The sequence below is a fragment of the Pseudovirgaria hyperparasitica genome (assembly GCF_010093815.1).
Source record: "Pseudovirgaria hyperparasitica strain CBS 121739 unplaced genomic scaffold EJ05scaffold_1, whole genome shotgun sequence".
NCBI classification, from domain to species: Eukaryota; Fungi; Ascomycota; class Dothideomycetes; order Acrospermales; family Acrospermaceae; genus Pseudovirgaria; species Pseudovirgaria hyperparasitica.
The window spans coordinates 2,740,702-2,748,448 of NW_022985549.1; positions in this window are offsets into that span (position 1 = coordinate 2,740,702).

Genomic DNA, 7,747 nt, shown 5'->3' on the forward strand with positions numbered 1-7,747 from the left:
AGTAGTATCGAAGATAGGTGCGGCTATAACCACCGACATAGATAATCCATCTATAAATATCGTCGTGTCTAGCGAAGCTTATCCACGCGTAAATATACTAGCTATAGAGATATAGTTATAGTTACCGTTAGAACATACGGAGAAAGAGAATGTGGAAGATACTAAAATGGAAGACGACGTAGCTAGTATACTTAGATACATATATATATACATGGTCCTAGATACTAACATTAGAGTAGTATCGAAGATAGGTGCGCCTATAATTACCGATATAGATAATTCCCCTACGAATACCGTCGTGCCTCTAGATACCAGCGAGACTTATCTATAGCTACTAGAAATAAAGAGGATACTCTCGGATAATATAGTAAACCTAGTCGATTCTCCGAAACGCCTAAAACTAGAATATATTATACTACTAGATATCGACCGGTAGACATGTAAAAACCAGGAACTATTTAGGTTAGTAGATAATTTATATAGTAGATATATATCGGATAGTGTATTAGCGAACGGCCTTGACTTTAAAATCCTTTCTATAGATAACGACTCTAACGGAGACGAAGTAAAGCTAGATATAGAGAACTTAATTCCGGTAGATAACAATGTTAGTACGAAACTATAGGAAGCGTAAGTTATACTAAGAAGTAAGTAGGAATATATACTACTATACTAATATACCTATAGAATATTCGCCGTTAATAACTCCGATAAAGTAGTCTAAGCTATCTCTTATTATACGGAAGAGATACGGTTACTTACTATAAGTATGTTTAGGCTTACGCTAGACGATCTAATAAAGAAGTTCGGCCATATACCCACTCTATATCTAGCCTTTAGTATAAGTAGGTTATATAGGCCATAGGCCGGCTAGTTACTCGCGGTAGTTACTATATTTAAGTAGCGGGCGGGTCCGTGGAAGTGCTAGATCTTAGTAGATGGCCTAGGGCTAGGGAAGATAATCGTGCTTATAACGTTTATCCGCCTCGCGTTTTATTAGGACTTTCTACGCGATAATATAGAACTTAATCTAGGAAATTACCTATAACCGACTTAAGACTCGGGCATGGATAGGAAGTGCCCGATATAATCTCTATATCTAATTAAATGTCCGTGTAGCTAGACCGATGATTTCGTCTATATACCCCGCCTTCGAGGACCATTTATACTATACTATCTAAGGTCCCTTCTAATAGTGTATTGGCCGTAGCGCTTTAAACAGATATATAATAATACGGATAGCATGTTCACCGATTAAATCGATAAACGGAACCCGATAAAGATAATAGTGTGGCTGGTATACTCGAAAACCCTTACCGACGCCCCTAGTATCCGATAATTCTCGTATATAGACCGATAATACTTAGCTAAGAGATGCCTACACCCCGAATAGGAACATAGCGTCGATATTAGTAATACTACTAAATTCGAGACCAACGAGGAGTATATCGTTAGGGTATGGTCGATTCTAGTTAATAGGACCGCTACTACTAAATTTCCGTCGCGATACGCGAAGAACCATATAATCTATAGTACCGTCTAGAGTATAGAACCCTAATATCTTAAATCTTTTAAGGGACGCGTAGTTATAAGAGTAAAGAGGGCGAAATAATTCGGTACTAAAAACACTTAAACTCGCGAAGTAGTATTCCTTAGTATATTAATAGTAGACGAGTTCTATTCCGTAAAGAACCCCGATATAAAATAGTATAAATATACGATATATAATACCCTTATATTTAGTATATAGGTTAGTGCAACGCCCCTCTCGAATAGTCTAGTAGATATTCTAGCGGCTATTAAGGTAGGTGCTCTAGATAAGTTACCTAACTATATCGACGATAATACTACTAAAAGAGTATTCGAGAGCCTATAGAATAAAACTATAAGGAAGATTATTATAACGTGGTTAAATAAACTCCTTAGTTTAATAAAAGGTAAGCTAGCGGACACGATGGCCGCGATAGTCCGTAGAGCATTAGAAACCATAGAAGGTAAGCGCACACTATGTATAGTAGCCGATTAGTATTTACTATTTATCCTATAACGGGGACTACTAACTAAATAGTTTAACGGAGAGGCATGTCTATCTACGACATTAAAGCTAGTAGTAGAGTTTATATCTATCCCGGCTATAGAACTAGAGAAGATAATCGTACGGTTATACGAGAATAGAGGTAGATAGTTTAATAATCTATAGTCTAACGGAACGCCGCGGGACTTATAGGTATAATCTACCGCCTAGAGTAAATCGAAAGGGGGTACCGGGTCCGGGCTTAACGCATACTACCATTAGGCTAGGCTAGCTACTACGTATACACTACTTATATACCTTACTAATAAAAAGATAGAAGATAAGTAAATTAATATTACGCTTACGCGTCGGAGGGATAGTAATAATAGTATACTAAGTAAGATAATCGCTAATCCCGTACGCAAAGCACTTCTATAGCTAGATAAGGCCATGCGAAAGGAGATGGTATCGCTAGCTAATAAACACGCTTCGAAGGTAAACTAGATCTATAACTTTATTAATAATAACGTTTATAATAAAAGTACTAGACACGCGCGATAAACATCCGTCGACCGCCTAGAGAAAATCGTACTCGTATATGCCGTACCGGTAAGCTTAATATTCCTATACTTAGTAAGTATTTACACTGCCTACTAGTAACGTAATTCACTAATATATATAGGTACTACGTCCATATGCATAAGCGAAAATATTAGTATATTTACTAGCCGGCCTAAGTACGTCCGAATTAAATAAGGTATATAGATTATTTAGGTCGACTAAGTCGGATTCTCCGTGTATTCTACTAGTATTAGCTTCGTAGGTCTACGAAGGATAAGACCTAATAGTCGCCGGTTTTATAGTATTAGTAGACTAATACTTATATAAGGAGACGTGGCCGTAGATAAGCATAAGATATTATCGCCATGGATAACATCGGCCTATAGTATATACGTATGCTTTGATTTTAGACTATTTAGAGGTTAAGGCTAGACTCGCCGCGTTAGGTAAGGCAATTAAAAGCATAAGAATATAAGCCTTGGACCTAGGAAAAGGAGATGCAGCTATGGTAGAGATAGCTATACCTAATATACTAGTAATAGGCGTACGCTTTAATTCCATAGAGATATAGTAGTATAGAAGTAAGTAAGGTAGTTAGTTAATTAGCTTCTAAGAGACTAGATAGCATGGTAGTATAAATACGAACTACTATTTACTCGTGATTACATATCTATATATATCTATACGTAAAGAGAAATAAGATATTTATTCTATACCTTTATATAGTAGGACGTTACTATATATGCCGGTATATAACGGAATATTCCGACATGCGCCGGTATATTATAGAATATTCCTAGATACTCGAAGTATAGTCGTAGTAAAAAGTAGCATTACTATTATATGCCGGCATATGGTAGAACGTTACTATATATACCGGTATATAACGGGATCATGTTCCGACATACTATACGCCGCTAGTATATTATAGAATATTCCTAGATACTTGAAGTATAGTCGTAATATAAAGTAGTATCGCTATACTATGCCGGCATTTAGTAGGACGTTACTATATATACCGGTATATAACGGGATTAAACGTTTTCTTAACATTCGATAGAACGATTCTAAAAGAACTAGGACGGCTCTAGGAGAACTAGGACGACTCCGGGAGGACTAGGACGACTCTAGAAGGATTAGGATAACTCTAGAAGTACCGGGACGACTCTAGGAGGATTAGGACAACTCTAGAAGTACCGGGACCCATTTAGGATAACTTTAGAAGTATCGGGAGACCTAGAAGCATTGGGAGCGCCGTATCTTTCCTAATGTATAGGTTTCTATAGAGGAGTTTATAGCTATAAGGCGCGCTATATAGAATTTATAGCGTCGGAACGAAAGGCTAGAGACTTATATTATAAAGCTCTATACTATACTAAATAAGAACTAGCGGAAGAAATTAGATGTAACCATCGCGGTAATTAGTACTTCTACTCCTACTCCGACTTAATCGGTTTAGATCTATACTAATTAGTACTAATATATCTCTTTTATCTAGCGTTTTTAGTTTTTCGGTTTTAATTTTAAAGCGATCTTACTTCTTCTAGATAGATTAGTGCGAGTTTATATAGATCTATATAGATCTTTATATTTTCTTTTAGCTTTCTTAATTTTATCTTTCTTTAATAATAACTTTTTTAATCTCTTTAGTAATCTATACCAATCTATACTAATTGGCACTAATTTTTAATGTCCATTTCTCTTAGTAAATCATTTTTCTAAGTCTCTTTTTTAGTTAAATTTTTTAAAGTTCTAAGTTCGAACTTTCTAAGGAAGTTCCTTAATTCCTTAGAATATTTTAAAGATCTATGTCTCTTTTACCTTCTTCCTTTTAGGCGGCCGTCCTTAGCGCTAAACTATACTAAAAAATATCGAATCGCTATACTTTAGTATAATTCTCTATGATTCCGCGGCTTCCTTTGCTAATCGCTACTTATATACTAATATTAGTACTTTACTAATATTTATTATAGGTTCCCAAGTATCTTCGTTAGGATTATATTCTTTCTAATGAATTTTATATAGCCACGTGCTATCTTCGGCGCGTTACTAGCTAAGTATCTACTTAACTTCGTAGATATCTATACCTTCTTACGTAACTACTTTATGTAGTATCTATTCGGAACGATCCGGTAATAATAAGGCATGAAATGGCTCGAGAAGCGTAATATAGAATATATTATATATCTTTAATATAGAAGGGAGTTATAACTCGTACGCCTGGTTATTAATTATACGAGTAATCTTATATAGACCTATTATTATATAGTTAAGCTTCTTCTTTAGCCTAATACTACGAATATTCTTACTATTTAGTAAAACTTTGTCCCTAATATTAAAGATCATGGGTTTTCTACCCTTATTATAGTGCGATTTACTATAATCCATAGTATCTTATAGTAACTTTATAACACTTCTTTACGTTTAGAATAGTTCTATAGTAATTTCTATTACTTTAACGTTAGGTTATTCTACTTTAAACTAAGTCTCTAAGAACTATATATTATAGTTCTAACTAAAGTTTACTTTAAATGGACTCACGTAGATTAATATATATTAACTATTATTATACACGAATTCCGCGATATAGACTAACCTTACCTAGTTATCCTACTTATAGTTATAATATATATATAAATACGCCTCGACTATCTAATTCTACCGCTCTATCTATCTATCTATTTATAGATAGAATATAGTACTAAGTTTCCGCTTAATTTCTAGCGTATAGTAGAAATCCTTCTAAAATTTAGATATTATCTACGGACCTCTATCTAAAACTATACTATTTAGTATACTATAGAGCCGAACTATGTTATAGAGTAGTATATCTATAAGATCCGGTACTTAGATTATCTTCCTTATAGGGATATAGTATAATATCTTTATAAATCTATCTAGAACTATAAGTAAACTATTATAAATATACCTAGAATACTTACTTAGGGGTAGATCTATAATAAAATCTATTAATAATTCCTTCTATACCTCCTTTAGTATAGGTAATAGCCTTAATTTACTATATAGTAAGTATCTATATACTTTCGTATACTAGTAAACATTATATATTTTTATATAGTCCTTTATATATTTATAAAGACCTAGCTAGTTATATATTCTTCGGATTAAATTAACTATCCTTATAATACTAAAGTATTCTACTAACGCGTAATCGTGCTATTCCCTTAAAATATTAATTCATAAGCTATCTTCCGGTATATAGAGTTAGCCTTAGAAGTAGATTGCGTCTAATTATCGTTTCTACCTTAATAACTACGGCGGATCTATAGCGCTTTCTTTTATACTTATAACTTTCTTTACTAATATATCGGAATTCTAGATAGATTTAATTAAGTCTTTAAGGGTTTTCTTATTTCCTTAGACGTTTATTTAGATTACTTAATACCCGCTCTAATTCCTACGGAGAATCGCCGAAAGTGTCCTAGCTTCTAGTATTCTATTAGATAACTAGTCTTATAGTATCTAAAGTATAGTATAGTCTAAATTATACTAACTATCTACGTTATTCTATAACGATTTCTTATAATCTTTATACCGTGATAGAGGATTAGCTTTATTCTCTCTTCTAGCTTTATATAAGATTTTCAAGTTAAATATTAATATCTACTTAGTCTAATATACTTATCGGCAATTAAGAACCTTAGTCGATATAAAGTAACGTAGATTTACGTAATCTAATAATAATTTAATCTAATATACGGAGCCTTCTAAATAATATTACTATTACTTAAAACTCTTAATAATTATAAGTAGTTCCTAGTTGTGCGTATTATAACGCGTCTCTATATCTACTATTTTATAGAAAAAGAAGATAACCGGGTACTATTATACCTTATCTTTCGTATCTTTATATAGTTAACTAATAATTCTAGTAATTATAAATTCTAACGCGTTAGTTTCGACCTAAATATACTTCTTAGAATTAAAATACCTAAGAATCGGCGTAGTTATAAAGTAATTCTTTAATAATCGGAACGTATCTCGCGCTTCCGGCATTAACTATATCTTAACCAACTTAGCTTTACACTATACTCGCCTATCTATAGAGATTTTACCACTATTCTCTATAAGTTTATTAAGCAACGCCGTAATTCGTAAGAAGCCTATAATAAATTTATAATAATAGTTTACAAAACCTATAAACATTCTAATTTAACGTATAGTAGTAGATTCTAGCCATTCTATAATAGTCTTTACACGCTCCAGCTCTATTTTTAGGCCGCTATATATTATAATAAAGCTAAGAAACCTAACTTCTTATTAGTAAAACTCGTATTTAGATAATTTTATATAGAGTTTATACTACCTTAGACGATTTAGTACTAATTTCACGTATTCTTTATAATTCTATATACTATCGGAGTAAATTAGTATATTATTAAGATAAACTACGTAAATCACGTTAAGTAATCCTATGAGTATAGTATTAATATATCCTTAAAACGCTTCTAGCGTATTTATTAGCCTAAATAGTATAATAGTATACTTAAAATAACTATATCTAGTCCGAAATGCGGTTTTCTACTTATCTCCACAACAAATTCAAAGCCAGTAATATATATCTTATAAATCTAGCTTCATAAAGTACTTTACCTTTATTAATTAGTCTAAAGATTTACTAACTAGCGGTAATAGATAACGATTCTTCTTAGTTACTATATTTAGTATCTAATAGTTAACGTATAGATGTAAACTTCTGTCTTTCTTCTTTACATAGAGAATAGATATACCGGCTAATAATATACTATAACGTATCTAGCCTCTTTTAAGGTATTCTTTAATATATTTACGAAGAACTTTAAGTTCTAGTCTTAAAAGTAGGTAAAGTAGGCTATAAAGGACGTCTACTCCCTCTTTAAGCTTAATCTTTAGCTTATATAGCCCGTGATTAGGGAGAAGTAATATATCTTCTACCGAAAACACATCCGTATACTATAAATATATATTAGATAGCGTATCTTTACCCCGATTATTACTATTATTCTTATCTTTATTAATAATTAATAAGGATATAAGATAGATCGGCGATAATCGGGTCCGCACGGCGAGATTCTATACTATGAAAAGGGCAGGTATAAATAGATATATAATATTCCTTATATAAGGAATATATATCTAAATAGAGTTATATAATAGGATCTAGCCGTAATA